Source organism: Bubalus kerabau, chromosome 5 (assembly GCF_029407905.1).
Source record: "Bubalus kerabau isolate K-KA32 ecotype Philippines breed swamp buffalo chromosome 5, PCC_UOA_SB_1v2, whole genome shotgun sequence".
NCBI lineage: Eukaryota > Metazoa > Chordata > Mammalia > Artiodactyla > Bovidae > Bubalus > Bubalus kerabau.
The window spans coordinates 49,377,055-49,393,221 of NC_073628.1; positions in this window are offsets into that span (position 1 = coordinate 49,377,055).

The following is a 16,167-nucleotide window of genomic DNA, read 5'->3' on the forward strand; positions in this document are numbered from 1 at the left end:
CATCTAGTCAGGGCTATGGTTTTTCCAGTGGTCATGTATGGATGTGAGAGTTGGACTGTGAAGAAGGCTGAGCGCCAAAGAATTGATGCTTTTGAGCTGTGGTGTTGGAGAAGACTCTTGAGAGTCCCTTGGACTGCAAGGAGATCCAACCAGTCCATTCTGAAGGAGATCAGCCCTGGGATTTCTTTGGAAGGAATGATGCTAAAGCTGAAACTCCAGTACTTTGGCCACCTCATGGGAAGAGTTGACTCATTGGAAAAGACTCTGATGCTGGGAGGGATTGGAGGCAGGAGGAGAAGGGGACAACAGAGGATGAGATGGCTGGATGGCATCACTGACTGGATGGAAGTGAGTTTGAGTGAACTCCGGGAGCTGGTGATGGACAGGGAGGCCTGGCGTGCTGCGATTCATGGGGTCGCGAAGAGTAGGACACGACTGAGCGACTGAACTGAACTGAACCGAACTGTTATTACATTGCAGAGACTGTTTCTTTACTCTAAAATCTACTTTATCTAATATTAGAACCTCTCCTGATTTTTAAATTATGGTTTGCATAGTGTTAATTTTTCCATTCTTTCACTTTCAATACACCACTGTTGTTATATTTGAAGTGAATTTCTTGTGGACAGTATATTCTTGGATCTTGTTGCTGTTTTTGGTTGTTTTTTGTTTGTTTGTTTGTTTGTTTGTTTTTGTCCACTTGGCTATTTTTTTCTTGTATTTTAATTAATTCAGAAACGTTTATGGTCTTTATTAAAAAGCAGAGATATTATACTACTTGACCAACAAAGGTCCAACTAGTCAAAGCTATGGTTTTTCCAGTAGTCATGTATGGATGTGACAGTTGGACTATAAGGAAAGCTGAGTGCCAAAGAATTGATGCTTTTGAACTGTGGTGTTGGAGAAGACTCTTGACAGCCAAGGAGATCCAACCAGTCCATCCTAAAGGAAATCAGTCCTGAATATTCATTGGAAGGACTGATGCTGAAACTCCAATACTTTGGCCACCTGATGCGAAGAACCAACTCATTGGAAAAGACCCTGATACTGGGAAGGATTGAAGGCGGGAGGAGTAGGGGATGACAGAGGATGAGATGGTTGGATGGCATCACCAATTCAATGGACATGGATTTGAGTAAACTCCAGAGATTGGTGATGGACAGGGAGGCCTGGCATGCTGCAGTCCATGGGGTCACAAAGAATCAGACACGACTGAGCAACTGAACTGAAACTGAAACTGATAGGGACTGACGGTCATTATTGATACAGAAAGGTTTAAGTCTACTGTTTTATGTTGGATGGTTTGTTTCCTCTGTTTCCTCCGTTCCCCATTCTTGTTTCCTGTTTCTACCTTCCTAGGAGTTATTTGAACATTTTTCACTACATTTTGATCTATTTTTAGTGTTTTTGAGGATATCACTTTGTATAGTTCTCTTAGTGGTTGTTCTAGGTACTTCAATATACATACATATATATTGCTGTCTGTGAGAGTGATATCAGTGCTTCACCACTTCAAGTAAACTGTAGAAATCTGTTCCCATATAGGTGTCTTTACATTTCCTACTTTTAAAATATAATTATCCTCAGTATTTTCTCTCCATACATTGAAAGCCACAACAGATGTTTATAATTTTTGCTTCAATCATCAAATGTTCATTTAGGAAACTCTCACAAGAAGTAAGATAACCTGTTACATTTTGCCTATGTGTACCCATTATGGTGTTCTTTTTTTCTTTCTGAAATTTCAAGCCTCTTTTTGCTATCATTTTCTTTCTGTTCAGAGAATTTTCTTTAACTATTCTTCAGAACAGGTTTCCTAGCAACTAATTCTCTGTGTTTCTCTTCATCTGAAAGATGCCTTTTCCCTCCCCTTCATACCTGAAGGCTATTTTCGCTGAATACAGAACTCAGACACGACCGTGCTTTTCCATCAGTCCTCAAAGAATGCTGGGCCACTTTCTACTGGGTCAAGATAAGAATCATGGGTCGAGATAAGAAATGTACTTCCATTCTAATTGGTGTTCTCCTAAAAAGGAATGCATCACTTCTATTTCTTTTTTTTTTTTTTTTTTTTTTAGTTTCAGAAGCTCAATTTTGATGTGCCTTCCTTTCAAGGATTTCATGTTTTGACAAACTCGGAAAGTTTTCGGTCATTATTTCTTCACATACTTCTTAAGTACCACTCTTTCCTCTCCTTCAAGCTCTCCAATGGTGAATGTTAGCAATTTTTTTATGGCCTCACAGGTCCCTGAGACTGTTCATTTTTGTTTCAATCTGTTTTCTCTCTCATATATTCAGAATGGGTAAATTGTATTGATCTATCTTCAAGTTCACTGTTTCTATCTCTTTCATCTCCATTCTATTTTGTGAGCTCATTCAGTGAGGTTTTATTTATTTTTTTACTTCAAATATTGTATATTTCAATTAAATTACTTATATCTGGTTCTTTATAACATTCATTTCTTTGCTTAGATTTTCTAATTTTTATTCTGTTCCAAGATCACTGTTGAATCATTTTTATGATAACTGCTTTAAAATACTTGTCTGATAATTTTGACTTCTGATTCAGATTGGCATTGGTTTCTGTTTATTATCTCCTATCATTCTTGTGGTTTTCCTCATTCTTGGTGTAATAAGTGATTTACCTGAGCATATGAGATATTATGAGAGTGGACCTTATTTCATCTTTTCCTTGTTTTATCCGTTTGCCCTTCTACTGAGCTGTCACACGAGGGCCAGGAGGCCCACAGCAACATCCAGCAACAGAGGAGTGCTGACTCACCCCGCCCACTTCAGGTTGGAGAAGACATTCAGCCCCCTCTTTGCTCCTCCTTTAAAAATGCAGCATTGATGATCACACTCCCTTGTTGTCTCCAAGGAGGAGTGAAATTTAGGTCCTGCCTCTGGGCTGTATACAGGACAAGCAGAGGGTTGACTCCCAACACTTTGTTGCTGTAGGTCAGGCTTGGAGGCTCAGGTCCCCAGCGGGCCCCACTGACGTGGGCTGGGGGTTGGGAAATCAAGTGTTGGCTACTCTCCACTTTGACCACCTTGTCAGCTTTGTTGAAGCCAGGTAGGGGTGGAGGCTCAGCTCTCCAACGGACAGGCAATAACACTAAGTTGGTGCGGGAGTCAGATACTGCCAGGTCTGCTGGGATGTGGATGGAGGGCCAGCTTCCCACTCAGCCTGCCAGCATCAGCTGGTGGGGAAGCTGGGCTGTTGCCACCAGCTTCTGGCAAGCAGGAAATGGAGAGGCAGGTCCCTGCCCCACCCGTGACATCAGCCAGTGGGGGATTGGGGCACACCTTCTGCTCCCAGAGGATAAGGGCTAAGAGGGAGCATGAAAGATCAGCTCTTGGCTGGCCAGCAGAAGTGGAGGGAAAGCATGACAGGATTTTTTTGTTAGTGTTTGACTTGACTAATGTAGATATTGCCACAAGGCTTTTTATTGTTAGGACACTTTTTCCCCCATCCTTTGACTAAAGGGAATAAGACTTTCTTAGAGAATTTTATCTGTGCTTGTTGATGTATCTGGAACAGAGGCTTCTTCAAAACTCTGTTGGGGATATATTGGAGGCAATAAGGAAACCTTAGGAACTTATCATTATGCTCCTTCCCAAATCCCAATATTCATATGCCGGTCACCTTCTTCTTTCAATCTTTCAGAGTCTCCCTGGTCTTTTTGTTGTTTTATGACCTGGGAGGACTAGGGTTACTCCATCTCGACAGAACCCAGGAAACTATTCACTATTCTGTAGGTTTTCCTTTTATGAAACTGCCTGGCACAGATAATTTAAAATTATCTAAGGCAATCTGTAGATTCAATTCAATCCCTATAAAAATACCAACAGCATTTTTCACATAACTAGAACAAATAATCCTAAATTTTGTACAGAAACACAAAAGACTCAGAATAGCCAAAGTAACCCTGAGAAAAACAAAGCTGAAGATATCACATTCCTTGACTTCAAACTGTACTACAAAGCTACAGTAATCAAAGCAATATTGTACTGGCACAAAAACAGACAATAGATCAATAGAACAAAACAGAGCCCATAAATAAACCCATGCTTATAGATCAATCAATCTATCACAAAGTAGGCAAGAATATACAATGGACAAAAGACAGCCTCCTCAGTAAATGGTGTTGGTAATATTGGACAGCTACCCTCAAAAGAATGAAACTGGACCACTTTCTCATACCAGACACAAAAATAAATTCAGGATGGAGAAATGCAAACCTTGAAACAATAAAACTTTTAGAAGAAAGCATAGCCAATACCCTCTTTGACATTAGAAACAACATTTTGGGTATGTTTCCTCATTCAAGGGAAACAAAAGCAAAAATAAGCAAATGGTACTACATCAAACTAAAAAGCTTTTCCACAGAGAAGGAAACTATCAGCAAAACAAAAAGACAACCTGCTGAATGGAGAAGATATTCAATGAAGTGCTAATATTCTAATATACAAAGAACTCGTACAACTCAATAGCATAAAAGCAAAGAAACTGATTAAAAATCGGGCAATGGAATATTATGGGGCCATAAAAATGATGAGATCTTACCTTTTGTCACTATATAGATGAATTCAGGGTGTATTATACTAAATGAAATAAGTCAGAGATAGATAAATACAGTAGGATTTCACTTACACTGTGGAATCTAAAAAATGCAACAGAACAAAATGAAAACACACTCATAAATACACAGCACAAATGAGTGGTTACCAAAAAGAAGGGGGCGGGGGGTTGGGTGAAATATGTGAAGAGGATTAGGATGTTCACACTTCCAATTAGAAATTGAATGTCTTAGGGATGTATCATACAGTATAAGCAATGCCATCAGTAATACTGTGAGAACTCTGTGTGGGGACAGGTGATTGATGACTAGACTTATGGTAATACTTTCATACTTTATTTAAATGTTGAATCACTATGCTATACACTTGAAATCAATATGATATTGTATATCCACTACATTTCAATTTTTTATAAACTTCATGGAGTTATATTTTGGGTTTCTTGAGTACCATTATGAATAAGAACTGTCAACTCCAATCCAAAATAACTATACCTCTCAAAAATATAATAATATTTCAGGTATTTTTCATGGCCTCTCTTCTACTAAACAGTATATAGTTATTGCAATGTGTGCCTGTCTGATGTTCTGAATATACAGACTTTGGGCAAAGGTATATGTGTTGTTTTTCCTTTTAACTTTATTTCCTCATCCCCACTTGATTTCAGAATGAGGATATCAAATGACACTAAAGTTCTTAGTAAATGACAAAGGAGTTGATAAGCAATCTTCAAATCTTCCATTTGTCCTCATGCTAACAGATCTAGAGTACCCCAAGCTTGAGTATTTTAGTCAGAAGATAATGTTATCAGCTTCTTCCTACTCCTCCCACTCCAATTCACCCGATCCTCTCCATCTACTTCCTATTTATCTCCTTAAAAGAAGGTTGCGCTATCTGTTTTCTAAAGCTCTGCTTTCCAATACAGTAGACTCAGGTCACAAACGTCTATTTAAATTTAAACTAGTTAAGGGACTTCCCTGGTTGTGCACTGGTTAAAACCTTGCCTTCTGATACAGGCGATGCAATTTCAATCCCTGGTTGAGGATCTAAGATCCCACTGGCCTCGCAGCCAAACAACCAAAACATGAAACAGCAATATGGTAACAAATGCAATAAAGACTTTAAAATACTAAAAAAAAAAAAAAAAACAAAAACCTGAAAAATAAACATTAAAAATTTAGTTCAGTTCAGTCACTCAGTCGTGTCTGACACTTTGGGACCCCATGGACTGCAGCACGCCAGGCCTCCCTGTCCATCACCAACTCCAGGAGTTTACTCAAACTCATGTCCATCGAGTCTGTGATGTCACCCAACCATCTCATCCTCTGTCGTCCCCTTCTCCTCCTGCCATCAATCTTTCCCAGCATCAGGGTCTTTTGAAATGAGTCAGCTCTTCACATCAGATGGCCAAAGTATTGGAGTTTCAGCTTCAGCATCAGTCCTTCCAATGAATATTCAGGACTGATCTCCTTTAGGATGGACTGGTTGGATCTTTTTGCTGTTCAAGGGACTCTCAAGAGTCTTCTCCACCACCACAGTTCAAAGTCACCATTAAATAAAAATCAGTCTCCTTCCCACCTACCACATTTCTACTGCCCCCTGGCCACACATGGCCCTGGAGATTACAGTGGACTGCACAAACGAAGAACATCTTCATCCTCACAGAAAGAGCTCTTGCACAGTGCTGGTGGAAAGGCCTTCTTCTGCCCCCACCTCCAAAGGCAACAACTTCCTCTAGAGTCTGATTCAAGCTTCCTTCCACATGCATGTATGTTTTAAAATGCACCAACAGGAAAGCAGAAATCTTTTCAGAATAAGCAACAGGCAGGCACGGAGCTGGTGGGAAATGTCCAGGATCTATTGTCAAAGGTGTAGACTGATCAATGCGTCTGGAGTGTGGCTGTGCTCCACATGAAAATCAGTTCTCTAGGACCGGTGTTATTGGAGCAATTACACGTCGAGGGTTAGATGATTTGCATTCTGATGGGGTTGAGAGGTCAGGTCAAAGAACGGTGCATCTCTCCATTCTTCTCCTAGATAAGAGGGATTTGTGTGTGAATCATTTATATACTCCCCATAAATATTCATTGAAGATTATATATGTGTATGGATGTGTGTATATATTTATTCTATGCATACGGTTAAAATTCATCTACATTAGACTTGAAAGACCCAATGTTTGCCATCCTAGAACAACTGTTATGCAACAAGAAATCACTCTGAAGACAGGAGGGCAGGGAGGCTGCGTTTGCTGAGGCAGAGCGGAGAAGGGTGGGCAGCTTGGGAGCAAGGTGCCTTTTCCCAGCCATTTTTTTCCCGTCCTGCCACTGCTGATATAAGGACTCGCTGCCTTAACATTGTGACTGTGGCTGACAGCTCCATCAGGGGCTCTCTCTGATGGTCAGGCTGTGCCCTCCCATCCCTTCCCACTGTGGGAATGAACCACACCACTTCTTTCTATCCACTCATTTAAACATTGCTGCAATGAAAAAAAAAAATTCTTTGTTAATATGGATTGTTTGCAACATGCTTTTATCTGTCTCCAATTGAAACTTTGCTTCATTAGTATTAATGTATCAAATGATTACTGTAAACTAAGCTTACTATACCCATTAGTTTATTTGATCATAACAATATTCCACAAGGGCTGTATTGTAAAACACCCATTTTAGAGATAAGGATACTGAAGGTAAGTTCAGGTTTTTCCAAGAGCACACAGCAGGTAAGTTTTAAGAACCTGATTCACCATGAAATCCATCATTTTAAAGAAGTTGGGGAAGTGGGTGAGTTAGGATAGAGAGATGATCTGCTGTTGTGTATCTTAGTGATTTATGTTTGCAACAGAATTGCCTCTGTCTCGGGACACCTGCCTAATGTGCTAAGGCCATCCTTGCCTTAAACTTGACACTCAGTAGTGTGCATTCCTGCTGTGGTATTTCCCCCAAAGACATGTTCATTTTCCAACCATGGTCTTCCTTCTTTGCTCTAAAATTGGGACTACACAGTAGCAGAGCAGGACACTAGGTTTTTAGATTGGTGAATTCCCCGTGGGCATCCCTTAATTTCCTCAGCCTTCATTTTCAACATCCCTAGAAAGAGGCGCTGACAGATACCTAGACAGAGCAACCAAGAACAGGACCATCTCTGGTTTCAGATAAGATTATTCACAAAGACAAAAGCCTGGAATGTTTAACAAATGCAAGTGCAAGCAGGCGGTTCAGCCTACCAGGGGCAGAGAAAATAGATTGCAGTGTCAACTTAATCAATGGTTCATCGCTGTACTTTTTCAGTGCTTGAACCTTATTAGGGTTGAGGCTGTACTGCTCGGCTGAAAATCAATCTGGAATTTTTCAAACAGCTGCAAAATGCAGAAATACAATTGCAAATAATATTATGAGTCTTCCAACTGCCTTGGAAAAACCCATGCAGAGCTAAGTGGGGCTGGCACATGGATGTGCTTCTGGCTGGGGATCAGGATCCAAAAAAGAGGATGAGAAAGAGAGGCGAGGGCATAGGAGAGTTTCAAATCCAGGGTAGACTGACTGAACTCATGTCTCAGGTGGTTTTGAAGATGCAGTGACTGAATACAGCAGTATGAGAATTAGGCTTTCTTGATACAAAAACTAACTTCAGGCTAAAGTTGGAGTCCAGGCAAGATTCATTGAGTTTCTCTTTGACACCTGACTTAGCATTTAGAAATGGCTTCCGGGATGATATGGATTACCAAGACAAAGGGAAGATGAGTAGAGATGCTGACGGATTAGCTGATCTAAAGAAGGAGCAAGATAGACTCTTAAAGAACTTAATCAGGCAACAGATGATCTGTATACCTGACCTCTGTTAGGTTGTGGCTGAATATATGATGGAATAATTCTCAAGGCAGACATTAGAAAAAGAGTTCTTTTAGTTTTTTTTTTTTTCTTTAAGTTTTAAGACAAGGAATCCCAAAATGGTTTATAAGGTTGTTGTGTTTTTGTTTTTTGTTTTTTTTTGTTTTTTTAAGAAAAAATGCTTGCATTTGAGGTTAAAACCTACAAATTAGTGCAGGCTTAGTTAAATACTGGCTTTACCATTAGTATAGGGCCTCGTATGAGGTATTCAACAGCTTTAACAATGTTAGTATTTCCCATCTCTCAGGTTTATTGAGAAGATGTGTGTGCGTGTATGTGTGCGCGCACGTGCATGCATGCGTATGTTCAGTCATGTCTGACTCTTTGTGACCCCATGGGCTGCAGTCCTCCAGGCTCCTCTGTCCATGGGATTCTCCAGGCAGGAATACCAGAATGGGCTGCCATTTCCTCCTCCAGGAGATCTTCCTGACCCAGGAAGTGAACCCACATCTCCTGTCTCCTGCATTGCAGGCAAATTCTTTACCACTGAGCCATTAGGGAAGCCCCTGATTTTCGGTTTAGATATAATGCAAAAATATATGATTTAGCATTTTGTATTAATCAGTTCAGGCTGCTGAAACTAATACAGATTAGATGGCCTAAAAACACAGAAATTTATTTTGTCACAATTTTGGAGGCTGGAAGTCTGAGATCAGGGTACCAATACGATCAGGTCCTGGTGAAGGCTCTGTGACTTTCACATGTCTGCATTCTTGTTGTGACTTCACATGGTCTTTTCCCAGTGCCACGGGGGTGGAGGAGAAGAAGAGGGGAGGTGGAGGGGAGGAAAAGAAGAAGAAGAGAGAGAGCTCTATGCTGCTAAGTCACTTCAATCGTGTCCAACTCTGTGCGACCCCATAGACAGCAGCCCACCAGGCTTCCCTGTCCCTGGGATTCTCCAGGCAAGAACACTGGAGTGGGTTGCCATTTCCTCTCTTCTTATAAGGGCACTAATCTCATCAGACTAGGGCTCCACCCTCATGACCTCATTTCACCTTAATTACCTTCCAGAGGTCCCATCTCCAAATGCCATCACACTGAGGCCTAGGGCTTTAGAATTCGTGTGTGTGTGGAGGGGCGAGGTCAGAAAACATTCAATCCATAACATATTGTATTAAACCAGCAACCTATATATAATTTACTTTCTCCCTGGAATAGCAGATCAAATAACTTTTGGGACATGGGGGAAAGGGACAGGATGTGTCCAGTGATTAGTAAAGTGTGGCCTGTGCCCTCAAGTGTCTTTCAGACTCACAAAAGAGAGGGATGGTCAACAGGACACTACAGGGTAACATGGCAGCCATACTGCTGGAGGTGAGCCCAAGGCAGCAGAGGAGGTTCAGGGGAATCTGCAGATGACGGAGGAGTCAGAAAAAGGGGCTGTGTGCTCCTTCTGTTTCATCCATGGGAAAGGCTGTCAAATTTCAACAGCTATGATGTGTACTTAATACTCGTGTTCAAGAATGAATGAATAGATTAAGCATATTGCCATTAATAAGAACACCCAAATTCCTTCTCATGGTCAAGGATTCTTTGTGTTAGAATGCCATTATAAAACTCTAAAATGTAAGTTGAGGTATTGTAAAGGAAAAAACATTAAATTAGGAGTCTAAAGAAAGAAAAGAATTTTAGAAATCTAAAATCTAACTGCTTTCAGCCCTAGGACCTTGGGGAAGAGAGGAACAAGACATTTAAGAGTTAAGGGGATTTGTCTGGCCCCTGTCAACTCTAAAACTATTATTCTGGGATTCCCTCCTTGGATTTCATCTAAGGAACATTATTAATAACATCTGGAGTGCTAAAAGGAACTCATTACACTGTGTAAGGTGGTAACCTCTGAAAAAAGCCTCAATAATCCAAATAATAGCCATGAAATGAACATATGTTTAAGGTGTAAGTAGTATAATGTAGCAGCTCTAAGTGGATTTTATTCATTCATTCAAAAGGGTTTATTCAACTACTACTAAATGTCAGGCTAGGGGCGAGTTAATGATACATTCATCTATAGCTCAAGAAGTGTATATATACATATATTTATATAAATTTTTAAACACTAAAATCTATTTCTCCCAAGTAACTTTCTAAAACGCTCTTTAAACTTTTCAACCTGAGTGCTCTGTTGCCATAATCTCATGTTAGCAATGCTCTGTGGAAAGGAATTCCCCCTAATGCTTTTAGTGCTTGGCTCTTATAGCTGAACCATGTGGTTATTGCACTTGACAAAAGCCAAAAATAGCTTTATAAAGTGCAGCCTCTTTATTCCCCTTAGAATTTGAAAAGTATTAATAAAGTTTATACTTCACTTCCAGGTTGAGGGGAAAGTAGGTGTATTCTGCAATTCTTTCTGAATTCAAGTCCACCTCTGTATCATTCCAGTTTCCTTTCCCAGATGTTCCTACATCCTAAAGAGATAATAGAATATCATTTTATCAAGGTAATGTCAGGCCAGGCCTTGCCTCCTCTCTGCCCTAGCCTTCAGTTCCAAAGAATCATAGACCATTGGCGATTGAATGACCATAGGACTGATTTAATCCAGCTCCTTCATTTTGCAGATAAGGAAGTTTGCCTAGAGGAACAGAGTGATTACCCAAGGTCATTCAGCTAACTGCTAGAGAGGGTGAGACTGTCACCCAGGTCTCCTGACTTTAAGTTCATAGCCTCTCCACTAACCCACGCAGTGCAATGACTTTGTTTCTCTTTTCTCCTTCATGTACCTTTGCTTACAGATGTAGACATTCTGAGACGTCAATCATGCACCCGACAGGCTCATATCTGTTTATATCAGGAGACAGCCAACTCTTTATATAAAAGGCAAGATATCAAATCTGGCTTTATGTTTTCTGCAGCAATGACACAACTCTCATTGTAATGTAAAAGCAGCCATAGGCAATGTGGAAATGAACAATCATGCCTGTGGTCTGATAAAACTTTATTTACAAAATCTGGAAGTGGAGTGATTGGCCAGTGGACTGGAGTTTGCCACACCCTGGTTTAGATCTGCATTCACTAGTCCTGATACCAGGAGCCCTCTTCCTCACATTATCAGGGTTGTGAATAAAAGATACCATCTTTCCTCCCTTATTGTAACAATAGGAGCTTGTAAATTTTATATACTCAGTCAACAGAAATCTACTGAATACTCACTTTATGGAAAAAGAACACGCGATTAAATACATTGTAATAAGAATCAGCTTCCCTGGTAGCTCAGATGGTAAAAAAAAAATCTGCCTGCAATGCAGAAGACCAGAATTCAATCCCTGGGTTGGGAAGATTCCCTGGAGAAAGGAATGGCAACCCACTCCAGCATTCTTGTCTGGAGAATTCCATGGACAGAGGAGCCTGGCGGGGTACAGTCCATGGGGTCACAAAGAGCTGGACATGACTGAGTGACTAAGACTTTCACTTTCAATAATAATAGGGTATGTTATTTACGGAGTACTTACTATGTCCCAGTTGCCAAGCAAAGTACTTTTATGTACATATTTCTCATTATCCTTACAAAATCTTATTTTACAGCTAAGGAATGTAAGGCCAAGCAGGAGTGGGAAACTCTTTCAAGTATAAACTTCTAGAAGCAAGGTTTGAATCCAGATCTGCATGGCTCTGATCACTGCCATGCTTCTTGAGGTCATGAGGGTCTGGTCTCATGTTACAGAGGAAGTGTAGCTCTAATCCTGGGCCTTCATTGGGGACTCCTCCATCTGTTCCTCCACCCCAGCTCTCTTATTTAACAATAATTCATGTCCACATAGATAACTGTGAATGATGTGAGTTACTGAGTAAAAAGAGCAGAGAATTACACAGAAAAATTAGTCTGGGTTTCCAAAGAGGGTAAAGACCAGGCTAAAGACTAGATAAAGAGATAGACAGACAAGGATCCAGGTCTCAGTCTTGCAGGGTTTTGATATGTGTGGTTGGCCTGCTGTGATCAGCACAGCACCAGGCACTGCTGTTCACCAGGCAATGTTTCGGAGTCCTGAGGTTAGGGCTGAGTCTTCAGCTCCTTACCCGAGAGAAGTTGGGCCATCACCTCACGCTGTGGTCCTGATATCCCCTTTAATAAAATAAGAGACTTTTATTTAACACTCACTCCGAAACTCCAGTACTTTGGCCACCTCATGCAAAGAGCTGACTCATTGGAAAAGACTCTGATGCTGGGAGGGATTGGGGGCAGGAGGAGAAGGGGACAACAGAGGATGAGATGGCTGGACGGCATCACCGACTCGATGGACATGAGTTTGAGTGAACTCCAGGAGTTGGTGATGGACAGGGAGGCCTGGCGTGCTGCACTTCATGGGGTTGCAAAGAGTCGGACACAACTGAGCAACTGAAGTGAACTGAATAACCCTTCTGGCCTGGACAGTCTAGTTAAGGAGTCTGCAAGGAAGGTGAATTACCACATAAACATCCCTCCTGGGGTCTGTGAGCTCTCAGGAACTACATCTGCTCCATGAGGCTCGTGTGAAGGACATTTCTAGGGACTGAAATTTAACAAGGAGCACCTGACTTGGTGGAAAGATAAACAACATGGTGTGAGCACACAAATGCACATTTTTGGCCCAACACTATAAATGTCATGGTTGGGAGTCCAGGCTTGGGACTTCAAACAACCCTGAGATCCCATCTTGGTTTTATCACTTGTTAACGGCAAGGTCCCTTACAAAGGGAGGGTTAAAGTGAACTGGATAACAGATCTTCTCTAGAGAAGATTTAAGAAGGGGGAGAAAAGAAGATGAGGAATCAGGGGGCTCCATGGAGCAGTAAATCAAAACACTGATAACTCCTGGGGAGAGGTAGTATCACAATAAATTTAAAAAGGAATGCAGTGACTAGGAAGGTAGTGAGCTCCTTGATTCAAATAATAGCAGGACAGTAACTTCTGAGACCTTAACGCTGGGAAGGATTGAAGGCAGGAGGAGAAGGGGGCGACAGAGGATGAGATGGTTGCATGGCATCACTGATTCAATGGACATGAGTTTAAACGAACTCCAGGAGACAGTGACGGACAGGAAAAGCTGGTGTGCTGTAGTCCATGGTGTGGCAAAGAGTTGGAAATGACTTAGTGGCTGAAAAACAACAACATCTTCTTGAAAATTATAAAAAGGAACTTCAGGTACCAGACAAGAGTACGGCCAGAAAGTCTCCAAGAGTCTTTCTGATTCTAAAATTCTGTGACCCTAGGAAATGTGAAAGGGATCTGTTTGCTTATCTTCTGCCAAGTGTAAAGGGAACCCCAAGGTCCTCAGACTTAAGCTCCTGCTCTCTCAAAGCATCACAAAGAACACTTAGCATAGCCTTTCAGTATTCCCAAAAGGGATATTCTTCCTTCCACAGAGCCTAGACATCCCCTCACGTCATTTATTTGCTCAGCATCTGTGCAGTGACCTTGAATTCACTGTTTTTTCAGGTAAGATAAACTGCTCAAGAGCTGCCCAGGTGGAACCATGAAGTCTACACCTCAGTGTTCCCTCGCCTTCATGGTCACAATCCCCCAAAACTTGAAAGGCTATTTAGAGTTTGCAATCAGAACCCTCAGTGGAATAAACTGCCCCTAGAAGCTGTGGGACTTGGACATTGAAGCATAGATGTTGGATTAAATAGTCTTTCATTTATTTAACAAATCATACTATTGCACTTTCTACATGACAGGCACAGTACAAACCACTGGAAATACAGGAGCAACCTGTAATTTGCCTTTTCTACTCTTAGTTCCCGACACTAGTGTTGTGAGAATATCCTGTATCTAGATCTCTGTGGACAACGCCAGCACTGAGAGGCTGGTCCTGAGTGTGGCAGGGAGAAGCCTGACTGCCGGAGGCAAATGTGATGAGATGACATGGGATGTAGCATCAGCAATAAAAGCCCCAGAGATGATGTTCTCTTTACAGGGTAATCTCTGTTTCTGACATTTTTATCAGTTTTGAGAGGCTTAGCAATATATTGCCCAAGAACATCCATAACAAGGCTTTTGGCATGTCTTCATTAGACAATCATGTCAGCTCTATTTTTGAGCTTGCTCATTCCTATCTGCAGATCAGCCAACTATGTAACCACTCAGAATCCTCTAGGAAGGTTCTGGTGCTCACTTCCAATTATCACATCCTCTGACTTCCAACCCAGATTTCCCTTTACATGACTTCTAACACATTAAAACTGGAGAAGCAGTCATTTTAAAAACACCACCACCACCACCAACAACAACAACAACAAAAAACTGTGGCATTTATTATCTACTGATCCTCAGCACCATCCATGCATTTCTAAGCACCCCTCTATTGCAAGGACTAAAAACTTAGAAGCTATGATTTTTCATGATTCTTCCTTCAAGATTTATACTCTTCCAGTGAGGTACTTGCATCAGATTCATAAAAGAGAAAAGAAAAAAAGTCATTCTTTCAGCTATATATGGGCATGTGGGCATTGAGAAGTAGAGCACTTTTCCAGAAACTTCTTAGCAAACACCTGACAGTCACTGTCACCCACTTCCTTGAGGCTGGCAGCTAAGACCACAGGAGGTGGCTTCTCTGTGATTCCTAAACATCAGTGTGTTCTGAAATTTAGCAGTAGCAGCTAAATCTTCTTGCCCCAGGTCCTTCAACATGGTAAAAGCCTCTTTCTCACTGTGTCAAATTTCTTTCTGCTTGAAATTCCTAAGGTGGCTTTTTTTTCCCTGACATATCTGCATCATAGGTCGTAACAACTAATTCACAAGAATAACTCCCACTATTGAGTGATACTATGTTAGGCACCTTTCTGGAAGCTTTATGAATATTTTGTTTATTCTCCATAAACTGTCAGTCCCACTTATTCTTTAGATGAGGAAATAGGGAACTGAGATGTTGAGTAACATTCACAAGGTCATATGAAACTGAGTGAAAAAGCCAAGGAGGGGCAAAAGGTTTCTGAAATCTATGCAGAGCCCATAGGGATGAGCCAATCCTTGGACAAGGTACCTGGAGGGAGCCCACGTAGGCAGGTGGGACACAGGACCCAGAAAAATATGCTGTAGTGATAGGATGGTCCAATAAGTGGCATAAGGGCTGGTTTCAGAGGACGTGAAATGAGAGATCCAGGCACACAGCAGTTAGCTCAGTGCAGTTGTGTGTCATGAAGACAGACATCACAGCTCAAATAGGATTCAAAGCCAGGGCTGTGGAAGCCAGCAGGACTCATCTAAACTATGGCACTTCTCAGTCTTGAGGGAACTTAAGTACCAGGCAAGGTAGCAAAGCAGGAACTTAAGTATGAGCGGTAAGACTCGGATACAGTGATTTGAAGTGGAAGGTGAGGAACCCTCAAAATGTGAAATATGATGGCATGCCTTAGTAGCTTCTTAACTATCCCTCCTTAAGCCATTCTAGAATTAAACCAGGTTGTTCTGAGAGACTAGTAAGGAAATGAGTTTAGAGGTGGGTGTCAAGAGGCCTCAGTTTGGGAGTTTGTAAAAGTGAAAAGACAGAAAATTTATTATTACCATATCATGCTTTACTTTTCCCCTTATATTTTAGCACAAAGAGTTCCCATCCTTTTGTATTCAATTAGCCAAGTATTTCCTTTGATTTTTAAGTAAAAAAAAAAGACATATTTTTCATTCTTACCAAGAACTTTATTGAACAACATATTCACCATTTTGTTCCACTACTTTCTGCCATTTTCCAGGCAACTTCATAATTTCATCTTTCCAAAACTTTTTGTC